General features: G+C 42.8%; 1 long non-coding RNA gene across 2 annotated transcripts; it reads right to left on the bottom strand.

The window, feature by feature from the left end:
• Positions 1–275: 275 nt before the first annotated feature.
• Positions 276–24310, bottom strand: LOC112581367. 2 transcript variants are annotated; one of them, XR_003105887.3, is made up of 3 exons: positions 24159–24310; positions 16604–16814; positions 276–614 (listed from the first exon to the last, which is right to left on the bottom strand). It is a non-coding gene; the product is annotated as an uncharacterized LOC112581367 (long non-coding RNA). The 2 variants fall into 2 exon arrangements; XR_006640459.1 differs by lacking the exon at positions 24159–24310 and adding an exon at positions 23977–24047.
• Positions 24311–24793: the final 483 nt, after the last annotated feature.

A 24793-nucleotide genomic window follows, 5' to 3' on the forward strand; every position in this document is an offset into this window, starting at 1 on the left:
CTCTTTGGGCCAGGGACCAGGCTTTTGATATCTCTTTTCTCAGAAGAGATAAAAAGAAAATGTAAATCTTATTTCTCAACAAAGTGGGTAAAAATGTTTAGATGCCAGAAGCTGAATACAAACTCTCTCTTTTCACCCTGTTCTAACACCCCCTTCACTGCTTAGAATTCCCCCTCCGCCTCCCCTCCACATGCACGTTCAGACAGGCCCACGGGGAGAAGGCCATGAACAAACATGCAAATAAGGAAAGCACCGCTCCGGTTTTTTTAAAACGTTAATATTCTGAGCTAGAACATTCGCTGAGTGGGACTTGTTAAGGAGGTGGGCCTGCAGAACAATGGCTGGGAGTCCATGGCTGAGCGTCTCAAGCGGCACTGAAGGCGTTTCCTGCTGTCATCCCAGCCTGACCCAGGAGCAGGCACTGGCCCACCTCTCGGGATCCCTCCTGACCGTCCAGCAGGGGCAAAAAGCAAGTGGCAGCAGCAGGCAGGTCTCTGCCCACACCTGCCCGGCTGGCCTGCTTTCTCCCTCCAGCCCTACTTTCCCATCAGCCACCTTGTCGCCTGTGTCTTTGCTGATCCTCCTCAATTCCCTGAGCATGTTTCCTCTGTGAGCTTTAAAGAAAAAAAGAAAAAGACTTTTATATATTTTATCCTGGACACATTCAAACAAGTATGGAGTCGAGCATAGTGAAGACTCACGTAGCCATCACCAGGTTCAACAATGATCAACACTTGGCCAATCTTGTTTCATCCATTTTCCCATTCTTCTCCCTTCTCCCAGGTTACTTTGAAGGAAATCCCAGGCATCTTATCATTTCTGGAAGCTTTTTCATAATCCCCTAGGACAATTTGCCATCTCACTTAAAAGGCACAAGCCCTTCATTCAGTACCCAGACTAGATTCATACATTTGTAAGCAGCTCAGACATTAATTCCGCTTGCATGTCATGTTTCTAGGAATTCAGCATGAATCTTTGGTAGTTAGAATAGTAATCCCCAAATTTATCTGCTTTAATGAACAACGACGACAACAATAACAAATCAGTGCACCAAGGGCTGTAAAAGAAATCAATGCTTTTTAAAAGGGCTTTACGGGACATCCCTGGCGATCCAGTAGTTAGGACTCTGAGTTTCCTCTGCAGGGGGACCTGGGTTTGATCCCTGGTGGGGGAATTAAGGTCCCACAAGCTGTGTGGTCTGGCAAAAAAAAAAAAAAAAAAACAACCAGGATTAAAAGTTACTTCTCTCTAGTAGAAAAAGTCCCACCCTCCTCCTCTGCACAACTTTCCCTGTGCTTTTTACCTAATTAGGTTGCTTAGCAAAACCTGTTTGCATAGATAAGTCAAAGAGATGTCTACCCAGCTCTAGTCAGAGTGAATGAGGTTATATATATTTTGGTAAGTTTTTTCTTAAAGTGGAGAAGAAGCATGTATAACTCAAACCAGTTTTTCAACTCTAGTTAATTGGGAAGGCTAGGTGTGCAAGACAAATCAGAGAATGACCATTTCATGCTGCAGATGGTTTTTGAACTTGCTCCTGCACAGGGACAGATCTTAGAGAAAATTATACTCTCTGCTCATTATCCATTCCTTCCCCAGCAGTGATTGTAACATGAGAGTAATAAAACCCTGGGCTCTCATTTTCCATAATGTAGAAGTGGCTCAAGCTTCATCACTTACTTATGCCAAAAAATCCCAGAGGCTTGCTTTTCGCAGAACCATTCCAGTGTTCCTAGGATGATGAGCATATTAGCTTTGCAGTGACGGAGTTCAGAGCAAATATGGTGCCATGTTGAGTATTTCAAGCTGAAGGAAATCGTGAAACAGTACGTGCGGCAGGGACTCGCTGACCTTTCCCTAAAGCAGGGTGAAGACCCCGGTGTAGAGCTGCCTTCCCTATCCTCAGAGGGAACGAACATCTTTATCTCCAATAAAGAGGGACTCCAAGAAAATCCAAATGAATAGGCCTTGCTAAGTTTCCCTCGTTTTGTTTCACTCATACCCATTTGTCTATCACATTTCCCCACAGCTTTTTCACAGAACCTGGTATATGGACACTCAGGTTTAGCCATTTCTTTTGGTCTTCATTTCCTTATGAAGGCTCTATGTCACAGAAAACTATATTAAATAATTGTGTGTGCTTTTCTCTTGTTAATCCATCTTTTGTTACAGAGCCCCAGCTGATAACCTAGAAGGGTAGAAGGAAAAGGTTTTTTTCTTCCCCTATAGTAGTTTGCTCTCTAAATTCTAAGTGTAACCCTGGCTAACCTGATAGCAAGTTGTCCCTGTATCTTTGCTGTCAGCAAATGACTAGACAGGTGAGTTGGCCCAAGTATTTAGTGTTGAAATATGACATATTCTCAAACAGCCTTGTAGGTTTAAGTGTTGAGGGTTGCCAATAGGGCAGATAGCCGATAGTTTTCCCAAATATACTTGCAGGCACATATTTTCATCATTAATAATGCTCAGAATGAAATATGAGGTACTTTTGCAGAAATAGCATTAGATGAAAGGATGACTTTATATATTAATATGAACCATGTTGGAGAAGTATATTTCCTCTCACTTTATAAGGAATTTCCATTTATTTTTTCACCTAAGATTTTTTTTTTTAAACTACTATATGAGGGCAATTTCCAAATCTTAAATCTGATTCAAGTTTTGTAGCTTTAGAACCAATTAAAAATTTGATTCCTGACCTTTTTTTTTTCAGAACTAAGAGGTTTGGTAAATATTTAAGATGATTGGTAGGAGAGAAAATGAAGATGATTTAGTGTAACCCAAATCTCTCAGTAAAGCATCTGCTTACAATGTGGGAGACCTGGGTTCAATCTCTGGGTTGGGAAGATCTCCTGGAGAAGGAAATGGCACCCCACTCCAGTACTCTTGCCTGGAAAATCCCATGGATGGAGGAGCCTGGTAGCCTATGGTCTATGGAGTCGCAAAGAGTCAGATGTGACTGAGCAGCTTCACATAGTAAATCTCTCATCTAATGGATGGGAAAGCTGGGGCTTCCAGAAGTTCACGATGCCAGGAAAAAGGAGGACCAGTTTTTCAATCACATATCCTGATTGCCATCAACCCTACTAGGCCCCCATATTCTGTTTTTGAAACAAATATGATTTCTGGGTGGTTTCAGCATGATTTTATAGCTCAGTTGCCCTTTAGCTAACTTAAACTAGGATTACACGCTAAAATATATTTAGCATGTCTAGGATTCTCTTCCCTTTATGGAAATAAAATGTGAGAAAGTCAGTAATCATTGAAACAATGGAAACTAGGGGGTAGAGCCAAGCTTATACCTCTTATATTCCCTGAACGCTTTGGGCAAGTGAAAGGATCTCTGTCTACCTCACTTGGGCCTTTCGAGAAGGGGGAGGATAGTGGACGTCATCCTCCTCCGTGGTGAAGATGAGTGAGCCTGTGCTGGGCAATTGACAAATAGCAGTTCATCACTGAGTAGTGATTGTAAAAAGGAGCGCATGCCTGGGGTACCATGAACTCCTGTGATCATAGACTTTGGTTAAAGTCAGAGCTGGAAGCAACCAGAAGGAATGTTGCTACTGCTGCTAAGTCGCTTCAGTCGTGTCCGACTCTGTGGAACCCATGGACTGCAGCCTACCAGGCTCCTCCATCCATGGGATTTTCCAAGCAAGATTTCTCTTATTTTATAAATAAGGAAAGTAAGGCCCAGAGAATGAGAAGTAGGTCTACAGTAAAATGAAAGAGAGAGTGGAGAAAAGTTTACACAAGTGAGTTGGGGAAGCAAGAACATACCGCTCACTTTATATTACTGTTTCTCAACTCAGGGAGTGTCAGCCTCCCATGACACCAGCTGGTCTTGGTTGATGTGGATAACTTAAATCCCACTGACTCCCACAGTGAGAAAGAAAAGCATTTCCTTCCCAATGCTCTTAAAATAAATGAATTAAGATTAAAAAAATTGACTTTGCAGAAAAATCTCTGATAAAAATAGCACATGCGGCATGAAGTTGAGGCAAAGTGGGAGAGGTGGTGGGTGACAGAATTGGGAACACTGCAGTAAGTGGACAAAAATGGGTCTGAAGGCAAAAGTGGAGTCTGACACTGATCGAGTGACAAACAGAGCTTCTGTGCAAGAACTAGCTCAGACCCACAAGGAGCTTAAAACACATGTGGGAGCAGAACATACGTAATAGATAAAATAAAATAAAAACACCCAAGTCCAAATGGTGAACAGTCAGGGAAAGCCCCATCTTGCCTCTTGTTCTATCATGGAAGGGACATAGTTGCTTTAAGTACATGGAAGAGAGACTCCCCTTGTGCTGAACACAGGGAAAGTGTGAGCAGGAAGCAGGACTTTATCCAAGCCTGCTGCTGCTGCTAAGTCACTTCAGTTGTGTCCAACTCTGTGGGACCCCATAGATGGCAGCCCACCAGGCTCCCCCGTCCCTGGGATTCTCCAGGCAAGAACACCGGAGTGGGTTGCCATTTCCTTCTCCAATGCATGAAAGTGAAAAGTGAAAGTGAAGTCGCTCAGTCGTGTCCAACTCTTAGCAACCCCATGGACTGCAACCCACCAGGCTCCTCTGTCCACGGGATTTTCCAGGCAAGAGTACTGGAGTGGGGTGCCCTTGCCTTCTCTGAGCCTAGAAAAGTACAATTTAAAATTTTATACAGAAGAAGATATCTAACTAGGACGATAAAAGATGTATACTTGGAAAACTACATAGGACACTGATGAGAGAAATTGAAAATGACACAAGCAAAGGGAAAGATAGCTAATGCTCGTGATTTAGAATAATTAACGTTGTTAAAATGACCATAATACCCAAAGCAGTCTATAGACTCAATGCAATTTCTATCAAAATACCAATGGCATTTTTCATAGAACTATAACAAATAATTCTAGAATTTGTATGGGAACACAGACGACCCCAAATAGGTAAAACGGTCTTGAGAAAAAACAAAACTAGAGGTATCACGATCCCTGATTTCAAACTATTCCACAAAGCTATAGTCATCAAAACAGTATGGTACTGGAACAAAAACAGACAGATAGACCAAGGGGACAAAAAAGAGAGGCCAGAAGTGAACCAGCATGTATATGGGCAATTAATCTATGACAAAAGAGGCCAGAATATACAATGAAGGAAAAGACAACCTCTTCAACAAATAGTATCAGGATAAACAACAATATCCTACTGTATAGCACAGGGAACTATATTCAATATCCCGTGATGAATCATAATGGAAAAGAATATAAAAAAAGAGTGTCAGCATTTGTTTTGGGGTTTGTGGGTGTACTTCCCTAGTGGTCCAGTGGTTAAAACTCTGCCCTTCCAAAGCAGGGGGCATGTGTTCAATCCCTGGTTGGGGAACTAAGATCCTATGTGCCATGCAGTGCAGTCAATGAATAAATATATAAAATAAATTTTATTTTAAACATTTTGGAGGAAGTTTTAACAAACAAACAAATGGTATTGGGAAAACCAGACAACTAACTGCAAAAAAATCAAATTATACTACTTTTTCACATCATATAGAAAAATAAATTCAAAATCGATTAAAGACCTGAAACCGTAACTTCTAGAAGAAAACATAGGCAGTGCATTCTTTGATATCAGTCTTGGTAATTTTTCTTTTTTTTGATATGTCTCCTCAGGCAAGAGAAGCAAAAGCAGAAATAAACAAATAAGACTATGTTGAACTAAAAAGTGTTTGCACAGCAAAGAAAACTATCAACAAACTGAAAAGGCAGCCTGTTGAATGGGAGAAGATATTTGCAAAAGATCCATCCTACAAGATGCTAATATCCAAAATATATATTAAAAAAAAACTATAATTCAACATCAAAAAACAAGCAACTTGATTAACAAATGGGCAGCAGATCTGAAAAGACAGTTTTCCAAAGAAGACATAAGACATGAAAAGACGCTCACCATCACTAATCATCAGGGAAATGCAAACCAAAATCACAATGAGATATCCCCTCACATCTTTAGTATGGCCAGTATAAAAAAACAACAAGCGAGAGTTGACAAGAGGATGTGAAGAAAAGGGAACCTTCCTGCACTGTTAGTGGGGATGTAAATTAGAGCAACGAATATGAAAAACTGTGGAAGTTCCTCAAAAAACTGAAAATGGAACTAGGGTACGGTGAAGAAATTCTACTCCTGGGTATCCAGCCAAAGAAAGCGAAAACACGAGTACAGAAAAATACGTGTCCCAGTGTTCATTGCAGAATTGTAATTATACAATAGCCAAGATATGAAAGCAACCTAAGTGCCTGTCAATAGACTAATGGATAAAGAACTGGTGTGTATATATAATATATATACACACACACACACACACACACACACACACATGCAATGAAATATAAGTCAGCTAATAAAAAGAATGAACTGTTGCCATTTGCAACAATAGGAATGGACCTAAAGGGCATTATGCTAAATGAAATAGGTCAGATAAAGACAAATACTGAATGATTTCATTTATATGTGGAATCTAAAACCTAGAACAAATGAACAAACAGAATAGAACAGAAACAGAGTCATGGATATCGGAGAAGGCAATGGCACCCCACCCCAGTACTCTTGCCTGGAAAATCCCATGGATGGAGGAGCCTGGTAGGCTGCAGTCCACGGGGTCACTGAGGGTTGGACACGACTGAGTGACTTCACTTTCACTTTTCACTTTCATGCATTGGAGAAGGAAATGGCAACCCACTCCGGTGTTCTTGCCTGGAGAATCCCTGCTGTCTATGGGGTTGCACAGAGTCGGACACAACTGAAGTGACTTAGCAGCAGCAGCAGCAGAGTCATGGATACGGAGAACAGGAGGTTGTTAGAAGAAGGAGATTGGGAGTTGAGGGAAACAGGTGAGCGAGATTAAGAGATACAAACTTCCGGTTGCAAAACAAATGAGTCATGAGTATGAAAGGTACAGTGTGGGGAAGATAGTCAATAATTATGTAATGTCTTTGTATGGTGACATATAACTAGATTCATCATGGTGATCATTTTGAAATGTACAGAAATAGCAAAGCACTACGTTGTATAATAGGAGCTAACATACTCTTATAGATCAGTTATACTTCATACACCAAAAAGTCACAGAGAAACAGATCAGATTTGTGATTTCCAGAAGCAACGGAAGTGAGAGGGGGAAATTAAATGAAAAAAGTCAAAAGGTGCAACTTCCAGTTATAAGATAAGTACTGGGGATATAATAAACAACATGATAAAGCATAATTAACACTGCTGTGTGTTATATTTGAAAGTTGTTAAGAGTAAATCTGAAGAGTTCTCATCACAGGGAAAAAATGCTTTTTTCTATTTCTTTAATTTTATATCTTTACAAGATGCTGGATGTTCACTAAACTTTTTGCAATCATTATTTCATGATGTAAGTCAAACCATCACGCTGTATACCTTAAATTTACACAGTGCTATATGTCAATTTATTTCAATAAAACTGGAAGAAAAAAACTTGATTGTTTTAGAACTGTAAAAATACACACTCACATATACTCTGATGTGATAGTAACAAATTTAAACATAATGGTGAGTGCCAATGTGTTAACTGTGCCAAAAGAGGAATCTGTTTTATGCTGATCTCAGTGTCTTTATTAATATACTTATGTAAATAATATGTAATAATGTACCAAGAATAAAAATGAAATGACGTTTATCCCTAATATGCAATTTAAAATATCATCAGTTGTTTTAAAACTTTGAGTAAATAAGTGTCAGGAATGAGCACTGAGATTTTTGAGTTTCTTCTTATTTATATCACTGAATGTTTCACAATATTATATTTGGAAAGTATTTTCTATGAACAGCAAAAATTATAAGTGGTTGAGAAAGCTGTTTATTAACACATTCAAAATTAAACAGTCACCAAAAGGATTATGACTTGTTCTTATATATTTTACAAGCTTTGAGTTTGAGGTGGCAATTTCCTACGCCTCTACTCTCAAGCATCTGGTAGACTTTACATAAGTGTAGCCTGAGATTGCAAACAAGTTGTGAAATTTTTATCATTTGTAAAAACTTAACAAACTTGTCTTGATACCAAAACAACAACAACAACAAACTCAGAAATAAATAGAGTCCGTATTTCCCTGGTGGCCCAGTGCTAAGATCTGTCTTACAGTGCAGGGAAGCAAGTTTGCTCCCTGGTGGGGGAAGTAATATCTACACACGGAGGAGCAACTAAGCCCGAGTGCCACATCTGCTGAGCCTCCAGGCTGCAACTAGAGAGCCGATGCACCACGAGGGTCCACACGACGCAACGAAGACCCAACACAGCCAAATAAGTCAGTAAAAAATAAATATTTTTTTAAAAGGGAAAAAAGAAATAAATAGTATTCTGCTTCAGTCAGTATTATTGTTTTTCTTAAGAAACAAAATCAATCTTGGCAATCTTACATGAAATTTGTAAAGAGATATTTACCGCACGAATGCTGGAGGCTCACAAAATAACAGGGAGATGATGAAAATTACCCTGGGGACAGCCAAAAGCAAAGGGAATTCAGGAGGGTGAGACAACAGGAACCCAGGCGAAATTCCACGGCACACAACTGTCTCTGGGGTCACCTCCAACTATCAACGGCCTGTGGTACTTGCTCCAGATTCACATTCCCAGGGGAAAGCACGCTGTGGCTAAGTCCTATGCTTCTGTTCAGGTAACAAGGGGCATACGGCTCCTTTGATTTCCATAGCGATAATCACCAACTCCCACAGCTATATATATTTATACACAATAGAGACACCTCAGGAGAGGTGAGGTAGTAATAGAAAGTATAGAGGGTTGGACAGTTATCCACTACAGATGGTGAGGCTGATAAAAGACTGACACTGTTAACCATAACTCCCAAGTTCAAGGCTGTAATTTCATCAGACTCAACTAATACCTAGATCTTGGTCTCAGGTACCATGAGACAGGCTTCATGGAGAAAAGACTGATTTTTCAGGGACAGCAGCAGGTTAGATATAAGACAGGTCAAGAGGAGGGTTGCCCCTGTGTATGTGGGACGCCAGGAAAACAATTCCTGCACATTCTCTGTCCATATAAAATTTTTGATTAGAAAATGAATCACAAAATTCATAAGCACAGATAGAATTTATCATTATATGATCACACATAGGATATATCACTAAATGCTCAGATGAACTGATAGAGAAGTTTTTTAACTATGTGCTGACTCTTCAAACACTACACATGGGATTTCTTCCTGGGTGTCCCTTCCTGTTCTTTATTGTCAAAAGCACTATCCTTGGCTAAATTTATCTCTCTTATCACGAAAGAAAACGTAACAAGACTATTACTCACAATGCTATGGCTCTTCAGAGCCTGTTGTTACTGAAATAATACAGATATTCCTGCCTCTGCACGTCTCTAATACTATTTACTCATGATGCTGCATCATCCATTAAGCAGCCTGTGAATGCAGACCCAACCAAAGGTTGTTACTGTCCTTTGTGGGTCATCTTCACGAAGCCTCAAGTATGCAGGGAAACATAAACGATCTGTTTTCTGGACATGTCAAATTTCCCATTCCGAATTTTATAGCCTAAATGTAGAAAAATGTCCTCCAACCGTGGCATCTCTAGAGCTCCCAAGGCCTTAATCACTGTGTTCCTGGAATTTACTCTTTCAATGACCAGACCCTGCCTCCCACGCACCACCAACACAGAGAAGACACTCGAGGGGCTTATGGGTGGGGTGAGAAGAGCAGTGCCGTTTGTGCGAGAAATGTGTATCCCTAAGCATGGCTTAAGGCTCACCTGGAGGGTAGGAAATGACAGAGAAGCTCATTGGCATTGCGGAGTGTGTAATGAAGAATTCACTTCACCAAAAGAGAGGACTGGCCTTTACCCTGGCTTCCTGGGAGGTGATCTCCCAGCCTCTGGTACATCCTGCCCAATGGGATGTCTTCACTGGCCACTGACAGTCTAACGGTGTGATCCTTAATGGAGGCTTTGGGCCATGTGCTCCGATCCGAGAGGAACTAGAGGCTAAAGGCATTACCCCAACTTCCACAAAGGCTGGAGACTAAAGGTCAGTCATGTGGGCAGGAGATGCTTGAGCCCCCGTAGAATGCTGGACACCAAAAGCTCAGGCATCCTTGGTCAGCAGTCTCCCTGTAAATTGCCGCACATTGTGGCTGGGAGGAGGCCATGCTGCCCGTGACTCCACAGGGAGACCAGAGCTTTGCATTTGGACCCCTCCTGGGCCCTATCCTTCGTGCCTCTTCCCTTCACTGACTTTAATTTGGATCATTTCCTTGTAATAAACTGTAACCATGAATCTAGCAGTCTTCTGTGAATTCTGTGAGCCCCTCTATTGAATGATCAAATCTGAGGGTGATTTTGTGAGCACCTCCCAAACTTGTAGTTGGTGTCAGAAGGGAGGGGAGGCTTGTGGGGGCTGTGGTCTCAGACTGTGCAGTTTAACGATCTGGTTACAGAGCAAGCATGATCTCACTATGATCTGGGGAATTTGCTTCATTTCTCCCCGGGCTGCATCACCAACCTCCTGGGTCCCATGTCTTGTGCTTTTGTGATTTTTCCCTTCATTTTGCTGGAGCAGAAGCATCAGTGTTTTTGGAAGAGACAAATTTCTTGACTCCTGGATTGTCTGAAAACTTTCACAGTCTACACTCACTATCATTTAAGATGGATGATTTGGTTGTATGTAAAGTTCTGGACTGGGAATGATTTTCCTTCAGAATATCGAAGGCTTTGCACCATTGTCTTCTGGCTTCCAGTGCTGCAGATGAGAAACCTGATGAATTCTTACTCCCAATTCTTTGTATATTATTTTGTTTCTTCTTTGAAAGAATTTGGGGATTTTTATCACATAGGTTCTTGCAACTTTGTGATTCTAGATCTTGATGTGGAATTCCTCATTTATTGGTCTCAATACATGGAGGTCCCTTGCAATCTGAAAATTAATGTCCTTCAGTTCTGGAAAAATTTTTTTATTCTTTCATTTCTTTAAATTTCTCTTCTATCTTGTTTCTTTCTGGGACTTCTATTTTTCCAATTAAAGGTTCTTATCTTTTTTGGTATCATGAACCCCTTTTCTCAATAAAATTTTTAAACACATAAAACACATAGGATTACAAAGGAAAACATTTATGCTGAAATACAATTAACAAAACATCAAGGAATATATTTGTCATATATTATTAAAAAAAAACAAAAACAAAACCACAGGCCTGAAATGGAGTCAGTTATGCTAGGCCGTGCCACCAAACCAAGACTTAATACCTAATTGACGTGTCAGTCTCCCCCAGAAATGTAGTCTTAGCTGATCAGTTAGCAATTTTCTGGTCAGCACCAGTGAGGTCATATGGACGTTCTTCATCCCCCAAAGAAAGATGAGGTATCCCACCTTATAAGATCCCTTTTTTCCCAAAAGGGAGATGATCTAATAAAACCTTTTTTTTTTTTTTTTCCTATTTACAGCTTCCTGTACTGTCTCTAAAAACGTTCCGTCTCTGTCGCCCCTTGGAGCCTCCCTGTATTTGCTAGTCAGGATGCTGCCGACTCACGACTGGTTCAACAAAGCCAATCAGCTCTTCAGATTTTACTCAGCTGAATTTTGTTCTTGAATGACAGCTATATGTGTGCTTAAAAAAAAGAAAAAAAATCTAGCTGTAAGTTAGTAATTACTGTTAATTTTAAAAGTAGTAACGAGTGCACAAGCTAATTTCAAAATGTCCGAAACAATTGTTACATGATTTGAAAATATCTCACTTTTCTTGGTGACAAGGTGGTGAGACTCCTACATTTTGTTGCTTACATTAATAACAGAAGGAAATGCTGTCTGAGGAAATGAGGACAAAGACAAACCCTTAATGATATCCATTCCAGGAAAAAAAAAAAATTAAACATGTTTAAGAGTCAGAGGGTGAGAAATGATTTTCCACCTCACAGTATGGGTTTGGAGGATTAAATGTGAGTTACCCAGTATGAAAGCAAAAGGAGGATTTATAGATGCTAGTCTGGGATGGTTCAATGAAGGAGAGCAGCCCACTGATTCCCTGAAGAGCTGCTTTAAAGAGAAAATACTGAACAAAGGAAAATTATTTGTATAAAACTGTAACGAGCAAAGGACTTGGGTGCCTGCAGCGCAGAAAGCCTGGCTCTGACAGCGGGAGTTAGCTGCAAAGTAGGGATTTACTTCAGGTCGCCGAGCAAGGGAGTAGGAGACAAGCTTCAGATTCATTCCAACTTGGTCTTTGAACCAAGGGTTTTTCAAAGAGAAAGAACAAAGAGGTTGGGGCCAATTGTCATCTAGTGCCGTTTTTGTCATGGTTCTTAATCATAGTTTTGGGAGTGAGGGTGTCTCTGGTTTACGACTCTGACCAGATGGCCCACGGCTCCGGGGATCCAGGATCTCATCTTGCCCTGGAGAAACAACCTGAGTTTGCACATTAATGATGACATCTATTAAGATAAGAGCAATTCTACTACATTAATGATGTTATCGACTACAGCAGCTTTAGTTATCTGACTCCGGTTGATCAGTGTTTATTTTAAACTGGATTGCGGTCTGAGGGAAAAGAAAGGGAATGGAGTTTTGGATAGAGAGGTCAATCAAGCACTTGGTAAGGGAACTTGCTTTTAGAGAGAGTTGATTTCGAAACCTCTTTTTAAATGGGGATAAGAAAAACAAAGGGCTTCCCGGTGGCATAGGGGTAAAGAATCTGCCTGCCAGCGCAGGAGACACAAGAGACGTGGGTTTGATCCTTGGGTTGGGAAGATCCCCTGGAGAATGAAAAGGCAACCCACTCCAATATTCTTGTCTGGGAAATCCCATGGACAGAGGAGCCTGGTGGGCTACAGTCCGGGGGGTCACAAAGAGTAGGGACACGACTGATGCAACTGAACACACAAACACAAGAAAAACAAAATGGTATTTAGCTTTGTTTTAGGTTATGGAAAGACCTCTATCCTGGAAAAGCCTACATGTACAGCCGCACCAGATTTTGTAATTTCAAATTGTCCATGGAATCCTTGAAACCAACCTATAAATTCTTAGCCAATACATTCTAAGGGCTATGCTTGACCTTCAGGTTAAGAATCTCTGACTGGGTGTTAATGAGAACCTAAAGGGTGGGGTTTATTTGATCAGGATTATAAACACTTTTCAAGAGCAAAGTTAAGCCAAACACAAAGGATCCAAGTAGAAATTGCTAAAATCAGGAGTTGAAGCTGAGAGGAAAATAGCAACTCTCCCAGGGTGTCATGGAGATGCTTGAGGAGTATCTCTTCAATTGGACACTGTTTATATTTAAATTGCAATGCTTTTGCTTTTTTTGGTTTAAGAAAGACCCACGCCTTGAAAACAGTTACTGGTTCTAAAACACAGAATGATCCTGAGGCTAGGAGAGGAGAACAGTGAGAGGTTAAATTCAACTATTCCTGTAGGAAAATCCCAACATTTCCATTCAGTACTTGTGGCTTCAGTAAAGAGGGCCATTGAAAATAAATAGATGATTGCATTTGACAGTAGATCCTAATCAATTAGGACCTCAATTAAGTAACGGAGTAATGGTAATTCCATTGCCTGAGGAACTGGATCTGGATTGTCATGACACAGAATTAAAGCATGATAGCAGAAGAAAAGAATTCTGAAGAATGTGGCTTTTGTGTTTGAGATGTTTTGACAAGCTTATTATCTTAATATTTCATGAATATTGATAAAACACTCAAGCCCCCTTCATGGAAAAATTACTGGATGAGCTTTCGTGTGTGTCATGCTCTCTAGCAGAGGAGCCAGCAAACTTTATAATGTATAGAGTCTAAGAAAAATATTTTTCCCACATCGCAGTTTCTGCATTTGTAAAAGAGGGATACTTAAAGAATCTCAGGTCTATGGATGACCTTGAGAAAGTCACCTACTCAGTCTTTCAGCAAGATCCCCAGAGAAGCAACTCTGACATCCTTTGATGATCCATTCAGTTCCAATCAATCCACTGAGATTCTGGAACCATAGGGAGTTAGTATTCATATTGACTTGGTGCCTTCAAAAGATGTGCCAGTGGCAATCAGCTCTGCCCATGGGCTTCACTCTGATCCAGTCACAGCCTCATGCAGTTGCTGGTCTTTTCTTTGTGACTCTAGACTGAACTAAGAGTTCGGCCCTTGCACTTGGCTCTTTTGAATACCCCCAGGCCTCCTTATGTTATCTGGGGTCTTAACTAGGTCTTGACTCTGAATTTCTTTCTTCCCACCAGCATCCCCTCAGCTCACACCATTTCAATGCCTACCAGCCTGACTTCTGGTTGCCAGCCGCTGCCTCTGTGTAGCAGGACCCTCTCCAGCTAACCGGGCCTGCTCTGCTCAAGCTTGCAGCAGGCTGGAAGTGCCAAGGAGGTAATGGTTCCAGGAGCACTCATAGGAGTGGCTGACAAACGTTCTAGCAACCTTACTTTTGGGTAGGCCCCGTCTGAGACGCATACTGTCTTCCAGAGCCCCTGGGGATGTTAAGCTCCGGTTGTCTATACATTAGTAACTTGCTTGATAAAGGACACCCTTCTCTTCCTTATCTCACTTGCCCATCTCCCTACTTGTGTTTCCTTGGATTCATTCCCAAATAAACTACTGCATTCAGACTCCTATCTCAATGCTTGTTTCTGGGGAAGCAAGACTAAGACAAGAATCTCAAATTGACCATGTCCAAAACAATTCCTTTCTTTTCTTTTTTATTCAAAGTAGAGCTGATTTACAATGCTGTGCTAGTTTGAGTGCACAGCAGTGGTTGCTTCTTATACATATTGTTTTTCCAATTCTTTCCCATGACAGGTAATTACAGTACTTTGCATACAGTTTCCTGTGCCATAAGGTAGGTCCTTGTTTATTAGATATATAATAGTGTCTGCTAATTCCAAACTCCTAATTGATCCCTCTCCTTTCCCCTTAGGTAACCATAAGTTTCTGTGTCTGTGAGTTTATTTCTGTTTTGTAAACGAGTTCATTTGTATCATCTTTTAGATTCCACATACAAGTGATTTCATATGGTATTTGTCTTTCTCTGTCTGGCTTCACTCAGTGTGGTGATCTCCCGGTCCATCCACGTTGCTGCAAATGGCTCTATCAGAATGATTCTTAACTCTCCTTTGTCCCTCTGTCCTCAACTCACACATTCTCACACCCAGAATATTTCTTAGTCTTTCCCCACCTGAAGCTCCAACCATCACCCTCACTGGACAGCCTACAAACCTAGAAGCCATCCTGAGTTCTGCTGTTAACCTCAGATCTATATCCAACTGATCGACAAGACCCACTGGCTCTGCCTCCAAGATTAAACCCCAAACTTGACTGCTTCTTCCCAGCATCACTGCCATATACCTAATCCAGGTTTTGGGGTCCCACCCCTTCCTGCTACAATTGCGCCTACTGTTTCCCCACCTAACATGCTGCAGCCAGAGTGATCTTTGAAAGAGTAAATAAATCCTGTTACTCTCCTGCTTACAGCCCTCAAATAGCTCCCATTGCTACTGGAACAAATGTGAAACTCAGAGGCCAGAGGCTGCCTCTCCTTGTCTTCCAGCACATTCTCTCTCAAGCCTTGGTATGCCTCCTTCCCACTGCACGCCTGCACCCAGAGAACTCTCATCTTGGGCTGTTGTATTTGCTGTTTCCTACATCTGGAGTGCTCCCTGCGTGTATTATATTTCATCCTTGTGCATGCTGTCTCATACCGCTGAGATCCCTCTTCAGAAGTGAAGGACTTTTTCCCCAGCTGCCGAAAGTGTTTCCGGCAGATGGCCCTCAGCTGTCAGCCCCTTTGGGAGTTGCCTCGGCCAAAGGGAGCTGCCTCTCCCAGGGTCATGTTTCCTTTATGGAACAGCCCGCATTTAATGACTGATGGGATGCAGAGGCACAAAGGCTTGCCTCCCTGACCCCAACTCAAGGCAGCTCTGAAAGGCCATCTCAGCCCCAGGGTCCCCCGTGGGGTTGGCTGGGGCCTTCAGTGGGACTGCATCTGGCTCAGCCCCCCACCCCCCACCCCCCCCCCCACCCCCCTGCCGCCCAGTGCTGCTTCCTTCCATTCCATTCCATGGGTGTCCATCCCAAGAGCACACTCTCATCAACACTGTGTCTGCTAATCTCAGTCTGCAACCCAACTGGCAGCATTCATCATTGAAATGTGAGCCCAGAATCATGTTTTCAGGCCTTGCAGGTAGTGCTGGTAGTTAGCCTGCCTGCCAATGCAGGTAGACTTAAGAGACGGGGTTCGATCCCTGGGTCAGGAAGATCCCCCGGAGGAGGGCATGGCAACCCACTCCAATATTCTTGCCTGGAGAATCCCATGGACAGAGGAGCCTGGCGGGCTGCAGGGTCACACAGAGTCAGACACAACTGAAGTGACTTAGCACATATGTATGCATCATGTCTTCAGAGGCCTGACCATCCAATCTCTCCCAGTACTGAATGAATAAGTACAGATAAATACTCATGAAACCAGTACAGAATAATGTTCCACAGCAGTAAACGTCAAGAGGGGGTGCAAAGTAATGGGTGTGGAGAGAGATCACAGAAGAGGGACTTTGGGGAGGCAAGATGGCTGAGCAAAGCTTCATGGAAGGGCAGGCACTTACCACCATCCTGGTGAACTTTTGAGTTGACATGTCTAGAGTCTGGATTCTTCCCTCCTCTCCTCCAGCTAGACTCTGGACGAGAATGATTTCAATCCTGCCCTTCAACAGGGATGACTTGATGGGCACTTGAATGGCACTGGTTCCTGATAGATTGAGTCATCGATGACCACGTCAAGGGCATCTTGATGGTGACATCATAGCTTTCACTACCCTGTTAGGGGAAGTGATAAAAGGGACTTTTATCCCTTTTATGAAGGGCTTTTTTTTTTTTTTTTTTTTTGCATATTGGCATCAGAATGCTAGGATCATATGAGCAAAGCAGGTTTATGCATTGGTGAAAAAACCGGCTGCCTTTGCCCTTCTCCAGCAAAACACTGTGTGTGTGTGTGTGTGTGTGTGTGCTCAGTCTGTCTGTCATGTCCAACTCTCTGTCATTCCATGGACTGTAGCCCACCAGCCTCCTTGGTCCATGAGATTCTCCAGGCAAGAATACTGGAATGGGTTGCCATTTCCTACTCCAGGGGATCTTTCCCACCCAGGGACTGAACCCACATCTCTTGTGTCTCCTGCACTGGTGGGAGGATTCTCTACCACTGAATCATCTGGCAATGCTAATTCCAAATTCAATTCTTCTTCTTACACAGCACACTTCCTGGCCGCTTCTCTGTAGCATTAATTGGTGTATACTAAAAAACACAAACTTATTTCAATACCAGCCTGAGCAAAACAAAAGAAGGGCACATCAACCGTGAGATAATAAGTCTGCAGATGAACTAGTGGGTGTTTTTCTTCTTCTCCTCTTTTTTTTAAATCAGCCACTAATATGTATAACACTCAATCAGTGAAAAGTACTTATTGAAAATCTATGGGTCCAATATTTTCTTTGATCAACCACTAATTTGTATACTAATCAGTCAATGACAAGTATCTGTTGGCTATCTCTGTGTTGGGTATTCTTGCTCTCCTCCATTACCACTGACAACTGAAGATACACTGAGTAAATATCGATGTCTGGCAGATTGATTACACGATTAGCCTAATTGAGATGAATAAGTAAAATTTATGCTTCATGTAAATTGACTAAGCATTATTGTCTCCTATTTTAGTGGACTCATGTTTATAACCTGGCACAGAATATGCTGAAAAGGCAAGGAATCCACTCTAGTTTTTAATATGTGGTTCTTGTGCCCTGATGCTGGGAAGGATTGAAGGCAGGAGGAGAAGGGGACGACAGAGGATGAGATGCTTGGATGGTATCACTGACTAGATGAACATGAGTTTAAGCAAGCTCCAGGAGTTGGTGATGGACAGGGAAGCCTGGCGTGCTGCAGTCCATGGGGTTGCAAAGAGTCAGACATGACTGAGCAACTGAACTGAACTGAACTTGTGCCCTACCCTACCCTATGGCCCTGATGCCATGTGATGTTTAGAGAATGTGAGACCTGAGTTCAGTCGGGTGGGCTGTAGAAAATGAAAATGGGCCATTGCTCAAAGAAGGGCTGGCCAAGAGCATTCCCATATGCATGCAATGGGTCTGGCTGCGGAGTACACTATTGTCAGCTAAACTTGGAAATTTGCTTTAACCAGGACAAAAGCAGAAGCCTCCAACCCAGCTGCTCTAGCAGCTGCAGCAGAAGGGCAGCCACGTGGCCCTTGGCTCAAAAGTGCTTCCAAATTGTTGCTGGCAGAGCTGACCACCTGGACCACAGGCCAAGGAACGCATTATCTCCCATATGTGCTAAAGCAAATGAATTACTAATAACGTGGCTGGATTTCTGATCTCAAAGTGCTTTCTCCAGCACTCTAGCCCTGCCACAGTGTAAAAAGATTTCAGAGCATTAAAAACTTTATTTTTTCCAAATAACATTTCCTTTCCACAAATTAAAACTACTGAGCATTTGTTTCAACAGGTTTTGAATGTTGGCCCAGTCTGCCATTAAGGTGCATAAGCATAGCTCTGCTTAAAGAGAGGTGCCCTGAGGTCTCTCTTCACAAACCTGTCAGCTGCCTAGCCCAGAACGTAAACAGGGAAGAGACAGGTGTCCAGGGGACACTAATTTGCATTTCTCTGATTACTAGTGAGACTGAGCTTCTTTTTATGTGAGAAATACCATGTGTATCCTTTGTGTAAAGCCCTAAGCCTTGTCCAAGAAACAGAACATGCCTCTGTAAAGTAAGATAGCTACAGTTTCTCAAGTATAGATGAAAGACAAAAAAATGAGCTAAAGTTGTTGCTGGAGTTGGACTGGTATAGCATACGCATTTGAGGACTTGCTGCTGCTGCTGCTGCTGCTAAGTCACTTCAGTCGTGTCCGACTCTGTGCGACCCCATAGACAGCAGCCCACCAGGCTCCCTCGTCCCTGGGATTCTCCAGGCAAGAACACTGGAGTGGGTTGCCATTTCCTTCTCCAATGCATGAAAGTGAAAAGTGAAAGTGAAGTCGCTCAGTCGTGTCCGACTCTTAGCGACCCCATGGACTGCAGCCTACCAGGCTCTCGGTCCATGGGGTTTTCCAGGCAAGAGTACTGGAGTGGGGTGCCATCACCTTCTCCGGGGACTTGTTACAGAAGTAATATTCTAAAGGTTGCATGGATACAGATGAATTCAAATTTGAACAGAAGATAAATCTGTAGAGAGCGTTTCTTTCAGACAACTCCCATCTAGAATATGAAAATCCAGATCTAGAGGCAGATTTATTTAGTGATTATTTGCTTACAGACAGTTTTACCAAAGGGGTCTCATAATATTGGGCTTCCCTGATAGCTCAGTGGGTAAAGAACCCTCCTGCAACGCAGGAGACACAGAAAACAAGGGTTCAATCCCTGGGTCAGGAAGATCCCCTGGAGGAGGAAATGGCAACTCGCTTCAGTATTGGAAAATCCCATGGACAGAGGAGCCTGGTGGGTTACAATCCATGGGGTAGCAGTATTGGCTCCACTGTGTGTATTTAAAATAGAATCCCAATTTAGAACACACAGTGTTAAGAATGTATCTGATATATCTGATACATAAACAGGTTTCCTAAAATATTTGCTTTTCTTAGAGGTAAAGCTGTTGCATCTTTAAAGAGGCCCATGGAGACGGGAAATGATACAGGGTATCTTTTCCACTTCTCTCTCCCCTTTTCAAAGTATAATAGAAATGGATAAAGGGTTAATGTCCTGCTTTCTGGTAGGCACAGAATTACTGCTGGGATCAACCTGAGTGTGATCCACCCTGCTCCCCAAACTGCTGACAGCTCCACCCTGAACTCTCCAGGATGCACACCTAGTCAGCACAGGGCTGCCTAGTCTTGGTTAATGATGGTCAGATCCTCTCCGCAACAAAGCTTCTCTACCCAGGCTGTCCCTGAAGTTCATGGTCACCCCTGGAATCTCAGAAGCGTGATATAGAAGCAATCTGAACCTGAATCCCAGTTGCATACTTTTCCTCCAAGGCCCTCCCTGTTATCCACAGACAGGGTCCTCCATTGCTCTCTAACTCCCTGCATGCATGCATGCTTTGTCGCTTCAGTTGTGTTCTATTCTTTGCCACCCTATACACTGTAGGCCGCCAGGCTCCTGTCCAGGGGATTCTCCAGGCAAGAACAATGGAGTGGGTTGCCATGCCCTCCTCCAGGACATCTTCCCCCCCGAGGGATTGAACTCCCATCTCTTTCATCTCCTGCACTGGCAGGCATGCACTTCCCTTGTGGCTCAGCTGGTAAAGAATCCACCTGTGATGCGGGAAACCTAGGTTCAATCCTTGGGTTGGGAAGATCCCCTGGAGAAGGGCTACTCACTCCAGTATTCTGGCCTGGAGAACTCCATGGACTGTATAGTCTCTGAGGTCACAAAGAGTTGGACACGACTAAGCAACTTTAACTTCATTCTTTACTGCTAGTGCCTCCTGGGAAGCCCTCTAGCTCCCTGACTGCCTCAGAAATGTGGCCCCACAGACCTCTGTGCTGGTCTCTGCACTTTGCTGGGGGTAGTAGCCACTTTATCTTGGAAATGAAAGCCCTGAACATGAACTTGACCATCAAGAATTGTGTCAGTACCTGAAATTAGGGGCTTCCCTGGTGGCTCAGAGGTTAAAGTGTCTGCCTGCAATGCAGGAGACCTGGGTTCAATCCCTGGGTTGGGAAGATCTGCTGGAGAAGGAAATGGCAACCCGCTCCAGTACTCTTGCCTGGAGAACCCCATGGACGGAGGAGCCTGGTGGGCTACAGTCCACGGGGTCACAAAGAGTCGGACACGACTAAGCAACTTCACTTTCATCTGAAGTTGGACAGGTTCTCTGTTACCAGGGGGAAGGTCTGCAGGCAGGTTTTAACCCTTCCACATACATATCATTCTCCTGAAAATAAGGGCCCAGCGGTATGATAATTTCTAGAACTTTTCAGGTCATGAAATAAATTCTCTCATTTAAAAGTGACATAAAAAAAAAATAAAAGTGACATATAGAATAGCCTTCCCTAGGTTTCTCCTCTGATTTTCTAGAATTTGTTTAAATTGTCTTTTATTGAGGAGGGCAAATACTTCTATAGCCTGAAAAATGTTTGTTCATCCACTTCTTTAATCATCTCTTTCTGTATTCTATTTTTGTTAATCTTCACAATTTAAAATTTTTGCTTCTTTAATATCCCTGATTTGAAGTGTGAGCTCAATTAGTTTTTTTACTTATTGATCTCTAGCCCCACAGATATCATTATTTTAAGAATATCTCTTCATTGTTTTGTTTGATGTCTTCATAGTCCAGATTTTATGTTTCTTTCAGAACCTATTCCATTTCTATTTTGTTCTGTTGGTCTAGGCTTACGTTTCAGAATAAATCCCCAAGATTCTATTTTGACTCTTTCCATGTTACAATAAAATCAATGTTCAGGTAAAATTTGTTCTCTTTCACTGTTCCTTTTATAAGCATTCTCTTTATTTTCCCAGATGAATTTTACACTTATTATATGAGGTTCTGAAAAATATGCAATTCGAATTTTAATTGAAATAGAGTTAAAACTCTGATTTACAATTGGAGAGAATTAGTATCTTTACAGCATTTCCTCCTCCTTGAAAGAACATGGTGTTTTGCCCCAACTGCTTAGATGATTCGGTTATATTTTTGCCTAATTTTAGGAGCACTAGACTATTTTAATTGTATTTTCTTTTTACATCTGATATTGAAGTTTGGAGATGGCTCTCATAATCAGACATATTAATGAACTTTTAAGTAGTCCTTACTAATGTTTGTGTTGACTTCTTTGGGTATATTAGGAATGCATTTTTGCCAGTTGAAATAATCTTTTTATTTCTTTTCCTAGGATTTTAAGCTCTCCTAGGCCTTTCTTACCAGGTCTCATGGTTTTAACAACCAGCCATATGCAGAGGAAAAGATGAAGGCTGATTGTTAAGGACCAATTATTTAACATAATGGGATCCTGAAGAGAAAAATGACCCAGAAGTCAACGGAAGGATAATTTCAAGGTAGGAGATTTGACCCCAAAATTCCACCTCTCAGAATCTCCCTTAAAATAACTAAAAACATGGACAATATTTTGATATGTGAGGCTGTTCAGAGTACTACTTATTAAAGTCAAAATTGGAAAAACAACCTAAATGAACTATAAATAGGAAATAGTTAAAATACGACACTCCATGTGATAGAACTGCATGTGAGCATTAAAAATAATGCAAGAAGTGTTTGATCACTTAAGAAAATGGTCATGAATTGTTTATTTAAGACAAGATATGAACTCTATATAATGTGATCCCAGTAATGTAAACTGCAAATATAAATATGCATGCACAGAAGAAAGATATGTTACTTGTGATTTTCTCCAGGTTCTGGCATGGTGCCACATTTTCTACAATGAGCATATGTTACTCCATGATGAAAAAGAATTCTACTATAGACCTAATGGTTGTGCCCCACCCCCCAAATTCATATGCTGAAGTCTAACCCCCAATGTGATGGTTTTTGGAGGTGGAGCTGTTAGCAGATCATTAGGCCATGAGGCTGGAGCCCTTATAAATACAAGGAATGCCCTTATAAGAAGAGACACCAGAGGGATAATGATCTAATTCTCTCCATCACCTGAGGACATAGAAAGAAGACAGGTTCCTGAAAACCAGAAAGTGTAGCCTCACTAGAAACCAGATCCACCAGTGTCTTGATCTTGGACTTCCCAACCTCTATGCTGTGAGAAATAAATGTTTGTTGTTTAGGCTACTCAGTCTCTGCTATATTTGTTAGAGCAGCCCAAATGGACTAAGACAAACACCATGTTTTTTTTAGCAATACAAAAAGTAGAGGCTTCCCAGATGGTGCAGTGGTAAAGAATCTGCCTGCCAATGCAGGAGATGCAAGAGAAGTGGCTTTGATCCCTGGGTTGGGAAGATCCCCCGGAGAAGGAAATGGAAACCCACTGCAGTATCCTTGCTTGGAAAATCCCACAGATAGAGAAGCCTGGTGGGCTACAGTCCAGTTGGTTGCAAAGAGTTGGACATGACTGAACACAACACACACACACACGTGCACAAAAAGTAGAAGAGTGAGGAATAGACAGTCAAGGGATAAGAAGAAAATAGACCCCAGGATTTAGCCATTAGAGTTAAGTCACTAGCATTTCAGTCAGGTGCTATGGGCATGAAGGAGAAAGTCCTGTGTCCTTGATTAAGCACCTAAACTTCGAGTAAGCACCTAAATTTATGAGGCTGAAAATCTTATGAGCTGAAAACCCTCTGGACCTGCTAGGAGCAATGTTATTCTTAGGGGCAGGGTAGCTGTGATAGATTCAAGATGGCTGCACATACTTTGCTTCTCCTCCAACTGAGGGAGTGGAATTTAATTCATCACCCCTTAAACCTGGGTTGGCTTTTTGTGTCTTCCTTCCTCAGTAGGGACCTCCCTGGTGGCTCAAACGGAAAAGTGTCTGTCTACAATGCAGGAGACCCAGGTTCAATCCCTGGGTTGGGAAGATCCCCTGGAGAAGGAAATGGCAATCCACTCCAGTACTATTGCCTGGAAAATCCCATGGACAGAGGAGCCTGGTAGGCTACAGTCCATGGGGTGGCAAAGAGTCGGACACGACTGAGTGACTTCACTTTCCCTTTCCTCAGTAGAGTGCAGTGGAAGTGACGTTCTGGAACCTCCAGAGTGTAAATCTTGAGCAGCAGTTAGTTTCCACCAGGTCTCTTAGAATTCTGAGGGAGCCCTGAGGAGCTGAGAGAGAAGTCCTACTATCCTGCTGTAGCAGGGGCCTCCTCAGCCCCAACCCGAGGCATGATGGGCCCTTCCCTCCGTGGTGCCAGCCTGCATTAAGCCAGTGGCTGCTCCCCCCACCTCTCTGCCCAGGGCCGTGCCTAGTCCACCAGGCTGGCCCACCCCTGCCACCCACCTGCTGTCCAAGCAGACAGGCGGGAACGCCTCTCTTGGGGCGCCAGATCTGGGGCCACCTCATCAGTCACGGGCTGGCTTGGAAGGCCAGTGGCAGCCTGAGCCCAGGGCGCCTGTGACGTCTGACAGGGATACCTTTCAACGGTCTCTATGTGGCTACCATGATCTCCACTGCCTGCATACCTCGCTCCTGTGAGGAAGGACAAGGATGCCGGAGCGGCTGGGTACTTCTTCAGACCCGCTTCTTTCTGGAGTCGCACCTTTCTGCTCCAGGTGCAGTGGCAGGGAGGTGAACAGGAGCTGTAGTGGTCCTGCTCCATCACTGGTTGGTGCCACAGTGCACCCCACCCCCAAGCAAGTGACCGTTAGTGAGTAACTGTCAACCAGCGACCGTTAGTGGTCCTGCTCCATCACTGGTTGGTGCCACAGTGCACCCCACCCCCAAGCAAGTGACCGTTAGTGAGTAACTGTCAACCAGCGACCGTTAGTGGTCCTGCTCCACCATTGGTCGGTGCCACAGTGGCCCCGCCCCCTCCCTCGTATATAAAAGGAGCCCAATTGGCCTGAACGAAGGTGATTTTCTGAGATGCTAGTCTGCCGTCTTCTCAGTCAGCTAGCTTTCAATTAAAGCTAAATGACTAAAGCTAAATTTAGCTAAAGCTAAAATGACTTCCAATTAAAGTCATTATTCCTTGTTCTTGCAACTCATCACCCTACGTCTCGGCCTGTCCTGCGGCAAGCAGAACGAGCTCGGGCCCAAGTAACACTGTCACTCCTATGATGGGAGAAGTCTCCTGTGGATCTCCCCTCAACAGTGC

This window comes from Bubalus bubalis, chromosome 22 (assembly GCF_019923935.1).
Source record: "Bubalus bubalis isolate 160015118507 breed Murrah chromosome 22, NDDB_SH_1, whole genome shotgun sequence".
Taxonomy (NCBI): domain Eukaryota; kingdom Metazoa; phylum Chordata; class Mammalia; order Artiodactyla; family Bovidae; genus Bubalus; species Bubalus bubalis.